The following is a 13,322-nucleotide window of genomic DNA, read 5'->3' on the forward strand; positions in this document are numbered from 1 at the left end:
ATATTCAATGAACAGTGATGTTTCTTAAATTCTCATGTCAGGATCACTGCTTCCCTGCAAGGGTTCACCCGAGGCCCCTATGCATACAGCATACGGCTCACGCATGCTGCTCCAGTCCTCACAGGCAACTTTCTCTACCCAGCACCCCACAGTCATATATTTTTCAAAACACAAATCTGACATAATGGTGACATTTTGATATAGGTCAAAACATTAACTCAGTCTTAGAGAGATGGTTCAGCAGTTAAAAACACTGACTGCTCTTCAAGAGGTCCTGAGTTCAAATCCCAGCAACCACATGGTGGCTCACAACCATCTGTAAGGGGATCTGATGCCCTCTTCTGCTGTGTCTGAAGACAGCTACAATGTAGTCATATACATGAAATAAATATAAAAATCTTAAAAATTATTAACTATATATCTATGCTATCCAAAGAGAACTTTAGGCCAATAAAAATATAAAGAGCTAATGTAGTCTAACATCCTTACTTTAATAATCTTCTGTGGACTTCTCTGTCTGAATGGCCTAGTTGTTGTACAGCTGGGATTGGATACAGACAGCTAGATTCCCAGTTCTTGGCTTAATGTTTTCAAGATCTTATCACCACATTTACCTTTACTAAATCATCTGTGTAAGGATCTTTTCTTTTAATTTAAAATTCAGCATCTCATAGTCCTGTAACTCTAATATACCAGTAAAATCATAAAATATTATATTATATATAAAATATATTATATACAACATATAACATATATATTTTTTCTCCCACTCTGATTGGGTTGGTACTCACTTCTAACAAATGTCCCACTGCATTTACTACACAGCAGAAAAACAAGATAAGGTGTTTTGGGGCTAGATTGGCATCTGGGATAATTGTTTTGTAATCATATTAGTTAACTAGACCTGTGTCAGTACTGCTGTATGACCTAACTGCAGATATATCTAAGATAAGTGTGAATATTCCATACATGCTTTTTGAGGGTATACAATTTATTCCCAGAGGAAGGTGTTTTCTCCTGCATTCTTATCAAAGAGACCCCAGTCCATCTTGAGATCCCAGATGAGGGCATAGCAGGAACTGATGATACAAAAGAAGACCGCATGTAAGAGAACACCATGGTGTCAGAGTGACATCATTGTGGAGAAAGAGGAGAGAAAAGCAAAAGGAAAGAAAAAATTACTAGATTGAATTATAGTTCCTTAGTAAAGGTAGATTCTTCATAACACCAGAAAGAAATCAAACTGTTAAAATAAACATCCTTAAAAGAATCATTGTGAAACAATGGTTAATAAGAAATATGACTTCTTTGATAAGCCATTACAATCATTGAACTAACCATAAACAAAATTATACAAATGTTTACTAGGGGTCTGCAACATTTCAGTGTACTCTTTGGATGTCTAAACATGAAATTTAAACTTCTAATACTAGGTGACAGCTTAGGGTAAAAGATTGGGAGAAAAAAACTATGCAGAACCACAGGAAGATCCTGCACCACTTTCTCTCCAAGAGCACCTGGGGTGTTTTTTTACTTTAGAGCCTCCTTCACACACTGGATCATCAATGCTTAGCCTTCAGGAGCACAGAGGACTCCAGAGAAAGAGCTGAGAACACAACAGAGGCTGTGATGAGGCACTTACTTGCCCTTTATGTTTATGGAGCCGAGCTTCCCTCAATCTACAGAGATACATGACATTCCCTCCCCGCTTCCCCCAACTGAGGCATCACCCATACAAAGGCTAATCTGTCTTTATGCTGGAAACTTTTGGCTTTATTCCGAGAACACAATAAAGCACATCAAATCAGAATAAAAATAATTTGTAAACATAGTTATACAATTTGAACTTTTTGGTTTTGAGTGCCATTTGTTCTCTGAAATCCTCCTCTGGTAACTTCTTGAGTCCCCATGATGTTCTCCAGTTACAAGATATGGCTAGATATCCAATAAACTGGTTTTGCGTTACCAGGAAAAATAATGATCACATCATCTAACCTCAAAAAGTTTTAAATTTTGGTCAGTTTCTCATACTGTCTCATGCATTCTCCACAATTTGTCCTATTAAACAAGTATTTACAGATCATTTTAAAGTTATTAATGAGTTGAGTATGGAATGATACCAGGGTAACTGATAATTTGCTGAGTAACAGACGTTTGCTACATAAGTGAAGCTGAGTTCAAATGAACTACAAAGAGCTGCAAAAACATCAAGGAGAATGGGAGTTTCCCACAGAAGGAAATGGACGCCCGCAGCATTTGTGATATTTCTAGAAAAAGAAATATACAATAGTGCGAATGCTAGGAGGATAAAGTGATGTCATTCAAGGTTGAAGACATTTTTGAAAAGGTTTAAGGTATAAAAGTGTGTTATGTTTAAAAAATTGTTGTTGGGATTGGGAATTTAGCTCAGCGGTAGAACACTTGACTAGGAAGTGCAAGGCCCTGGGTTCGGTCTCCAGCTCCGAAAAAAAGAAAAAAAAAATGTTGTTTATATAGGGTTTATAAGACATAAGACAACACACAAGATAGTTTGTAACCATTTGAAATAACATTGGAAGAGACATAGGCCTTGATTTCTGAATGCCTTCTTGGACCTTAGGATCATTATTTTAGTCAAATAAATGCTCACACATTTACTGACACCAGAATTGCACAGTCAGAAAGAACTGATACCTTGCAGGTCTAGAACAACTGGATTCAGTATGTCTTATCTCATAAGATACATAACTGTTTGCTGACACAATCATTATTAAATGGTAAGGCATATAAACTTACACCTAGGTATATGTTAAAATAATAGACACTCACAATTTATCACTTCTTCCTGGTATAAACTGTGTTGTTCTCTACCCTTCCCAGGTTGCATACATTCTATCTGCATGACACTGTGTATTGCTGCTCCACTGCACATCTTCTTTCAACTCCACATGCAACAGTCAGTGGCAAAAACTGGGTCTGATGGAAAAATTTATATCAAAGAAATCAAGAAACACTACAATCCAGTGTTCTCAATCTATACTCCCACACCAGAGCTGGTTTATTAAATAAATATACACCAGCATATCACTTACTTAGTGTTTTTTTAGACAGTTAGTAGGAGGTAAAGGCATGTGATCCTAATTGGATCTATCAAAAAAAGAAGAAAATAGAGGAAGATGAGGAAGAAGGAAAAAGGAGGGAGAGGAGGAAGAAAAGAAAGAACAGAACAGAAAGTCTCTGTTTGTATAGGAAACAATCTTCAGGTTTAAATTATAATCACTGTGGTTATTTGAATAGGTTTGGCCCAACAGACTGAAACCTGGGTCCAAAGAGAGTGGCACTATTAAGAGGTGTGTCCTTGGTGGAAGAGACAGGCTTTTAGGTCTAATATGTTCATTCCAGGCCCAGTGTAATATACAGTTTCCTTATGTTCCTAGTGTATCAAGGTTTAGAACTCTCAGCTCCTTCTCAGTGTCAGTCTGACTGTACTCTGTCATGCTTCACACCATGAAAATGGATTAAACTTCTGAAACTGTAAGCCAGCCCCAATTAAATGTTTTCCTTTATGAGAATTGCTGTGATGATATTGTTTCTTCACAGAAATAAAGTCCTGAAAAGTCATAAGAATTTTCATCAGAAGCATATTGGTCTAAATATTTATATTAGAACACTGAATTTGAATTCTATGTGTCTAACACATAATTTGTTATCTAGGTATGTTTGAATTTTTTCAGAGGTCAGCTAAGTAGTAGGTATTACCAGCTTGATGGGTCATTAAAACCCGCTCACAATTTATCTACCAAGGTTTGCAAAAATAAAGCAATTTCAGGAATGAATGAAATCCAGTCTTCAATATTTAAAAAATAAGATGAATATAGAGATTAAAAGACAAGATATTTGATGATAAATTATAAACCTTTAAAATGAAATGTGTATGTTAAGTCATGTAATCCACACATTTTATTTCATTTCTCATAATGGAAATATAATAATAATAATAATAATAATAATAATAATAATAATAATAATAAATTAACCAGCTTACTAGTAAGTGAGGACTTGCACAGAATAACAGGCATATATTCAGTAAGTCACACGCTGGTGTTAGTCTAGTGAGCATAAGTAGTATCAAGTCTTATTACTGAAAGCGGATGCTCTTTATTAGTTACTGAAGAAATAAATATAAATTGTTGTCAGAAGAAAGTAAATTAATACTGAAACAAAACACAGTATACTAATCTTCCTGTATTTCTATAATTTTGCCTTGTCTTTATAATACAATTGTTAAGATGGTGTTAGCAGCTTCCTCTTTCTAAGCCCATTTATTCTATGAAACTTGTAGGAGAAACAAATGTAGATGTACTGGCTTTTAAATATCTTCACAGACTATTCCAGAGTAGGTAATATTTTACCTCAGATTCCAATGAAGCACCCATGCTACATTTTGGTCTCATTTTTTTATCTTCCCTATTTCCCTAATAAAGAATATTCCTCCTTTAAGTTCTCCTCCTTCTTTGGTATTGAGAGGATGTCCTGGAAGGATGCGACCACCACTTTAGTCAAGCAATTACACCTTATTCTTCCTTGGGTTACCCTGCTAGTCCACTTCAGTAATGGTAAGAATCACAGTAAATCAAATCATTGCTATTCTACCAGAGGAGTCTCTCTGTTACACATATGCCAAATTTGAAGCATAATATATGGAACTAATTTATAGAACTGACATCTATTGAGTTTAAAATAAATATAAATTTCATAAGAGCTGCGGAGCCATAGCCATGATAGGAATGAAAGTAAAATAAGAAGGGAGAGAAGTGAAAGGTAGGAAACCAGAGCACCAAATAGCAATCCATCTCTTTTTGAGGGGTGCTTAAAGGGTCTGCATGTGAAGGGTCTCTAGTCTCTTAAAAGTCACCCACTCTGATAATAAACACTTTTCAACCCAAATTTAGATGAAAAGTAAAATGGGGCAGACATTGTTTTCAAAGTCCAAGCTTTGGAGTAAGCTGAATTATGCATAAGGTTTTCACCTAAAAAAAAATTGGATTTTGTCCTATAGTCCCCCAGATCAAACTACTGATTTTTGAGATTACTACTGTTCTCTGAGAAATGAATAGACAGAAAATCTGCAACATATAATAATGTAAATCTGTATGACCTCAGAGGAAATTATAGCCTGTATTCTGACTAGTTATATGCTGCTTGACATTCTCATAATGACAGGCAGCAATAGTGGGCACAGCTCCAGCGGTCATGAGATCATGACTTCCAGCAGCTGGTTCTCCCCAGTGCGAAAGCTATGATTTGTGGTCGTCTAAGTGCATGAAATCCATTTGGACTGACCATATTCTCAATGCCCATTAGTTACAGGACACAACTTTCTCATCTGTCAGAAGTATGGGTGCTCTGTCACTGGTCATCAGTAAGTTTATGTGCAGATATGATTGCACATGGTACTCCTTAGGTTATGACAATTTTCATCTTGAAGTATGAAAAGCAGCCATTCTCAGTTTCATTCACAGTTAAAGATAATACAATCCTAGAGACAGGAGGTAAAAAAAAATGAATGGTTTAGATTTGAGTTGGAATCCAGACTCTGTCTCTTCCCAAACTTATGTTTACAGGAGACTTGTACACTTACGTAATTGGAAATAGAATGGGGCTAACCAGTACTAAGAATAAAAGAGGAAAAGGGAAATAGCAATTCTATTTACACACTTTTGTACCTCACAGAATGCTTCCCTGATCCCCTTTGACATTTAAAGTGAAAAGGAATTCTTGGAGTATGGAGTACCATTAAAATATGTCTACAATAATTCCGGGAAATTATGTTAAACCATACATAGAGGCTAAGGGAGCAGTACTGTGGTAGAGCAATGCTCTGCCTGTGTGAGATCTGGACTTGACCTTCACATCAATAAAAACACAGCTGGTGGGGATGTGGATAATGGGAACATTCCTCCATTGCTGTTGGTAGTGCCATTTGGAGGTTTCTCAGAAAAATGGGAATAGTTCTAACTCAAGACATAGCTATACCACTCCTGAGCATATAAACAAAAGATTCTCCACCATCCCACAAACACTTGCTCAATTTTATTCATGATAGTCAGAAGCTAAAAGAACCTAGATGACCCTCAGCTGAGGCATGGATACAGAAGATGTGGTACATCTACAGAATGGAATACTATTCAATTATTGAAAAAAAAAAGACATCATGAATTTTGCTGGCAAATGGGCGGAGAGTATCATCCTAATTGATGTATCCCAATCCCAAAACGACATGCCAGGTATGTATTCACTAATAAATGATATTAGCCATAAAATACAGGATACTCATGGTACATTCCACAAACCCAAAGAAGTTAAACAAGAAGGAAGGCACAATGGAGAATGCTTGGAACTCACATAGAGGGGGAATAAAAATGTCATTAGAGTCAGATGGAGGGAGGGAACTGGGTGGAAGAGGGGATAAGAAGGGAAATGGGGGGGAATTCAGGAACAGGTGTGGGGAGGAGAAGGAGGGATGGCCAAAAGGACAGGAGAATGAGTGGAAAACTGCAATTGACAGGGGTAGGCATGGGCAACTCTAAGATGAGAAAGACCTGGGATAAGGGAGGTCCCCAAGATCAATGGAAGCATCCTTAGCTGTTACTCACAGCATTGGGGATATGGTACCCAAAGAGGCCACCTCCTGTAGCCAAGGCAGGAACCTCAGTGGAACAACAGAGACACCATCCCATCCAAGAAACTTGACCCAAAATCTTTCCTGTCTTCAAGAAATGCAGGGACAGGGGATGGATCAAAGACTTATAGAATGGCCAACCAATAACTGGCCCAACTAGAGATGCATCCCATGGGCAAACACTAATCCCTAACACCATTCATGATGCTCTGTTATGCTTACAGACAGGAATCTAGCATGGCTGTCGCCAGAGAGGCTCCAACGAGCAGCTGACTCAGACATATGTAGGTACCCACAGACAAACAGCAGGCAGAACTTGAGGACTCTTATGTAAGAATTAGAAGGAAGGATTTGGTGACCAAGAGGGGACTGGCACACCATAAAAAGACCAACAGAAGCAATTAACTTGGAACTTTGAAGCTCCCACAGACTGAACCACCAATGAAAGAACATACACAGGTTAGACCTTGGCCTCCCTGCACAAATGCAGCCTGGATTTCATATCAGTCCTGAATAACTTGGGGTGGGTGTTCCCAAAAGCTGTAGCCTGCATGAGGGATATTTTCTAACAGGGCTCCCATGTCTGGTTTCAGGGGCAGTGGATATGCCTAGCCTTTTAGACACTTGACGTGTAAGGGTAGGGGGAAATCCAGGAGGAACCCTAATTGTCAGAGGAAAAGGGATGGGGGAATTCAGAGAAGGAATGTGGGAGGGGTGATGAGGAGGTGGCAGTGGGCAGGATGTAAAGTGTATTAAGTTAAAAAAATAATAATAAAAGGGAAAAACATATATATATATATATATATATATATATATATATATATATATATATAATTCTATATATAATATAATTCTAAAACTAGGAAAAGAATGCAAAGAATTAAAAGAGGCAAAACAACCTGGAAACGAATAGTAAGGCATGGGGAATCTTCTTACCAAATTGAGATTTAATACACATTTTCCAGTATTGGCAAAAAAGAAACACAAAGGGAGAATCTGGGAATGGGCCCCACTGCCCCCAAAATGCCTAATTGATTTTTAAAGCGGACATTCAATAGAGAAGAGACAGCTCTTTGCAATAACAGTAGTGTTACTCAAAACTGACAGTCAGAGATCTAACAGAAACTTTGACTATTTCAGAACTTACATGGGAATTCAATCAAAATAGATTATGGACTTACCTGTAAAACAAGAAAATAGGACACCAATAAAAATGTTAAGACCGAGATAGAAAAAAAAAAGAAAAAAAAAGAAAGAAATGAAAAGAAAAGAAAAGAAATCTTAAGAACAAGGCCTTGGTAAAGAGTCATTCATACAAGGAAATATTGATAAATTAAACTTTGCCTGTTAAAGGCCACGTTAGGAGAAAAGCTGCAGCAGAAGCTTCTTTCTGTAGCCCTGGCCAACCTGGAATTCTCTGTAGACCAGAATGATTTGAAACTCAGGGATACACCTGCTTTTGCTTCCCTAGCGCTGGGATTGAAGGCATGGGTCTCCACAGCATGTCTCGGGTAATATTTATTTATAAAAACTTCCAGATTTTAAAAACTACCAGATGAATTCTACCTAATATGTAAAGAACTCAACAAATTAAAAAAACTAAGAGGAAATTCAACAAAGGGTGGATTAAAAATATACAATGATAATTCCTTAAAAAACAAGAAATTCCAAAGGAAATGACTAAATTCCAAATTTATCATCTAGCAGAGTGGCACCTGTGCTTACAAATTGCTCTGCAGAGTGACAGATGAGAACTGAAGCAACCTCTGATCTACTGAAGTTCGCCAGAAGTGTGCTAAAAACAAGACAAAGCTCCTTTCTGGGATTGGGTCAGTGTTTAGATGGCTGGTTGTTCTTCTAGAGGAACCAGGTTTAATTCCCAGAATCAATATGGTTGTTCACAGCTACCTAGAACTCCAGTTCCAGAAGGTTCCTTATCCTCTTCTGACCTCTAAGGACATCAGGCTCACACATGGTGCAGACATACATCCAAGCTCAATGTTCACATTCATAAAAATATTAAAGGAAGAGAGAGACATTCTCTGGTATTTCACTTGTGTTTTCTACATGCTTGTGTCACACCACGGAGCTCAACCAACCCAACTCAGAAACAGGAGTCTTACACAGAAGGTAAATCTTACAGGTAGCAAAAGACGGGTATTTCACATTTATAAACCTATAATATAGATGAGTGCCTCTTTCAGGGTAGCACAGTTCATAAGGGAGCAAAGTAAGCCAGGCCCACTCTGTCTATTATCCCAAGACCATGTTTCAGCTCTTGACACATGAGGACTTTTCACTCAAATGCTTCTTTAAAATTCTTTCTGGCAGAGGACTTGGTTAAATTGAAAGAGGAAGGTAATTAAACCTTACTGTAGGCAATGCAAAATTAGGTGGGAGATTAGAAAAAAAAACAATTAGAATCTTTTGAGTTGTGTTTGTTTGAGGAGGAAGACTTGGGTGGGGAGGTGTTTGAGACAGGGTCTTGGTGTGTAGATTTGGCTGTCCTCAAACTCAAAATCCTCCTGACTCAGGCTCTCAAGTGCTGGGATTACTGAGCTATGCACCCACACCCAGCTGTGAAGTTCTTGATATAGGAAACAGAATAGTGTGTGTGTAAGTGTCAGGGACAAGAAGAACCACCCAGCAGTTTCTACACTTTGTATCACTTTACTTTGCTTTAGTCTTTCTGTACCAGAGATTAAATATGTTGAGTAGGTGATAATATTTCACTTTATTTGGTAAGTGTTGATTCCCCTTGTGTAAACAGGTAAAAAATTTGCCTTTAAAGAATATATGCTCTAGGATATCCTTCAAAGCCATTAAAAATATGTACTAAGCACTGAGAAGCCTGCCTGACTCAAATGCAAATGCTATGTGTCAGTAAAATACTAGGTGATGATAAAATTTTTCTTTTCTTTTCCACTAAATAGAACAGAAGCACTATTTTACTGTACAAAACAAATTTTCTTTCAACGTTTCATTGAAAACCATATACTGCATACTATTCAGAGTATCACTGAAGACTCCACAGCATAGCTGAGTATAAGGATATGCTTAGCATGCTCAAGACTTTGTTGTAAATCCCCAACATGTGTATGTGAAATGTGTGGACATTTTTTGTCCACTGGATTCTAAGAGGTATATAGATGACATGTCTTATTTATTAGCACAATAGCCAACTTCCTAATTTTTTCCAATACTACCTTTAAAATGTATTTTATTGGGGCTAGACTGATGGCTCGATGTTAAGAGCAATGGCTGTTCCTCCAGAGGATACGGGTTTATTTCCTAGGACTCACATGGCAGCTTACAAATGTCTGCAAATCCAGGAATATATATATATATATATATATATATATATATATATATATATATATATATATATATCTCACACAAACTCACACACACATGTATGTATGTATCTCCCTCCCCACTTAAAATGGAGGTGAAGACAGACTGCACAAAGTTGTCTTCTCATATCACATGCAGATAACGGCAAGCACAGAGCCCCCATTACATATACGTTAGAAATGAAATAAAAATGTACAAAGATCATAATGCTAGGCAAATTAAACATACTAGCTAAATCATTTCCAACTTGAAATAGCATTAATGTCTCTATTTTCCCCTTATTCAGAGATAATGTATTCCCTTGCAGAGGGAGGACTTACTTTCATATTGGAGCTGACTCCACACTGCCTGAACCAATGCTGTGGCTGTTAGTGTGACTGGCAAGTTCCTGGCTTGGCACTCAGTGGATGTGGTGATTAGGACAAGGAAGCAGGAAATGGGTATATCTTCTGATAAACACACCTGCATTATTCTTGCTCACTGTACTTCTGTGCTTTCTCAAACACAGCTCTGTAACATAGAATGAAACCACAACACCCTATCTGATTGGTTCTCTATTGTTTACCTAGATTTTAACACTGTGACATTGGGTAGTACTTAGGGCATTTGGCAAGCTTACAAAGAATATTAGTACAACAGAAATGATCACAAGTCCTTGAAGTGAATTCTAGCACTGTTATCCATTTGGTAGTGTGGATTTTGAAGTTCAATCTTTTATGCATATTCATTCCCTTGGTTCCTCTACTTCCTAACTGGGGGGCTTGGGCAAATATCTTAACCACTGCTTTAATTCCCTTCCCTATAAAATGAAAGTCAAGTGTTTGTCTCTCTCAAAGACTTTCTCCTTGATTTGCTTAGCTAAGTTTCTTTAACCTCTCCAGGCCACAGTCCTAGCTCTTGTAATTTGTACATGGGGTCTATGTCACCTAGTCCTAACAAGCATCTTTCTAAGTAAGTCTAGACTGTGCAAACCCAACATTCATCGGAGCACTTACACCTGTCTTCAGCAAGAATCTGCCAGGTTGGCTTAGACAGGGTCTATAATCCAATGTTTCCTTTTAGGAATTTCCTTTCCTTAACTGCTTGGCTATAAGCCCTCATTTCTTTGTTACTATTGTAAGTCGAGTTGCAAACACAGAAGAATAATAATCACTTTTCCACAATTGCAATGTTTCTCAATAAAACGCCACCTTTAGACCTGCCTAGCTCTGCTTTTCGTATCCAGGGCTGCTATTAGTACATGTAAATACTTCCAGTAATGTCTAGCCATGGGCACAGTCTGTCTTCTGTGGGCCAGAGGACAATGTTATTGGTCTTTGATCAGGGACATCCATCTTCATTTACCCCCTGAGATAGGGCCTCTCTTACCCTTAAATTTCCCAAGTAGGGCTGGTTGGCCTACTCCTCCAGGTGATGGAATTATCCTTTGTCAGGCTACCATGTGATGTTTCATGTCCTGCAGCTGCTAAATCTACTGTAAACTTGTTACATGCTTTCATTTTCTTACTGTAGAATGCCATAATCATGTCTTAGCTTTCCCCAAGTTCTCTTCCTATTCTAGTTATGGAAAGGGATTTACTAGATCGAAATATATATATATTTTGGTTTTTCGAGACAGGGTTTCTCTGTGTCAAACTCGCTCTGTAGACCTTGCTGGCCTCCATCTCAGAGATGTGTCTGCCTCTGCCACTTAAGTGCTGGGACTAAAGGCATGAACTACCACACCTGCATAGAATACATATTTTTCAAAATAATAACTGCCTGAGAATAAATAATCACCACCCTGTAACTTTACTGGCAGTGACATCATCACCTAGCAGATATTATCTTAACTTCCATTATTCTGCTACTAGTGAATGGAAACACTGCTAATGTGTTTATTCTGCAAAATTATGGTTAAGACCTTGCCAATTAAGGAGTCAATTTGGAATGTTTTCCATGTAGAGGTCTGGCTGCAGCTGAAATATCGTTCCTTTCAGCTCTCCATTCCCAAGGCAAGAGTGTTCTTTGCCTCACTGATGCTGGGTTTGGTGATTGCTTTTGCATTAGGCAGGGCAGGCTTCCTTTGGTCCTGCTGTGGGATTTCTTAGACAGCAAGAAAAGATGCCTTAAAAGTATTTGTGCCTTAGGACTTGCTTTCCTCAGTGCCACACGAGGAGATTCCCTTCCCAAGGCTTGCTTCATGGGGTGGGGCTCTAGAATTAACACCCATGAAACAACCCCACTCCCAATTGAAAGGTAAGAGCTAAGCACAAATAAAACAGGGCAGAAGCAGTTCTACTGGATGAGTTCAACCTACTCCAGTGAATTTCCAGCTGACCCAAAGGGTTTCCAGCAAGAACATTTTACAATTATTTAATTTACAAAATTTTGGGTGCATTTATATGTGGCAACAACAGCTGATGAGTATTCTTACTATGGTGAACTATAAAAGACTTTGAAGAGACTCGTATATAGTCTTGTCTGCTCCCAAAATACGATATAGTAGAAATGAGGCCTTATTGTCTATTTGTCTGCTCATTTCTTCTGCCTTTTCTTTTCCAGCTAAAATATGTCAATGTAATAAATTCATTGGTTTTCACTGATAGCATCAATATGAAGTCATATGTACAGATTAAAATGAAAATTTAGAATTCTACCAAGTCTCAACTTTCTCTCTAATCAGACATTGTTGTATAAGTTAAACTCAAATAACAATCACTTTGCTTCCTTCAAGACTCAAAAATCTTACAACTTCTGAACAATAAAATATTATAGATACTTTACAATCTTTAAACTATTTTGTAGGAGTATTACAAAGCTATATAACTTATATTTAAATTGCTGTTTTTTTTGTGGTTGTTTTGTTTAGTTTATTTTGTTTTTTGTTTTTTTTGTTTTTCTTTTTGTTTTTATTTTTTGAGACAGGGTTTCTCTGTATAGCCTTGATTATCCTGACCACGCCTAGAACTCACAAAGATCAGTGTGCCTCTGCCTCCCAAGTGTGGGAATTAAAGGTATGTGCCACCACTATCCAGTTGAAATGCTGTTTTTATTATAAGAACAGTTAAGAAAATCAATGTGACAAGAGAAAAGAATCAAAGCAAAATTTAGGTGTCAACACAGTTGTTACTTTTTACAAGTCTTCAGTGAAGAAGAAGATAAAGGTTTAAATTTTTTCAAAGCTATAGTTAATATTATATAGAGACATAATTTATGTATACATGATTTATATGTAAAAAACAACTATACTTTTTTTTAAAAATCAGCATAATAACAGCAGAAAAATGGCAATTACTAATTAGGAAAATCCGAGTATATTTATATT

The 13,322-nt window shown here is 37.4% G+C and overlaps 1 long non-coding RNA gene across 1 annotated transcript in view; it reads right to left on the reverse strand.

Annotated features, from left to right (window-relative positions):
* The window catches only part of LOC120099659 (uncharacterized), a 99,665-nt gene that overhangs the window by 60,924 nt on the left and 25,419 nt on the right, over positions 1-13,322 (reverse strand). Inside the window, 1 exon segment of the long non-coding RNA NR_190831.1 lies at positions 2,809-2,955. This is a non-coding gene — a long non-coding RNA (uncharacterized LOC120099659).

This window comes from Rattus norvegicus, chromosome Y (genome assembly GCF_021556685.1).
Source record: "Rattus norvegicus strain SHRSP/BbbUtx chromosome Y, alternate assembly SHRSP_T2T, whole genome shotgun sequence".
Taxonomy (NCBI): Eukaryota; Metazoa; Chordata; class Mammalia; order Rodentia; family Muridae; genus Rattus; species Rattus norvegicus.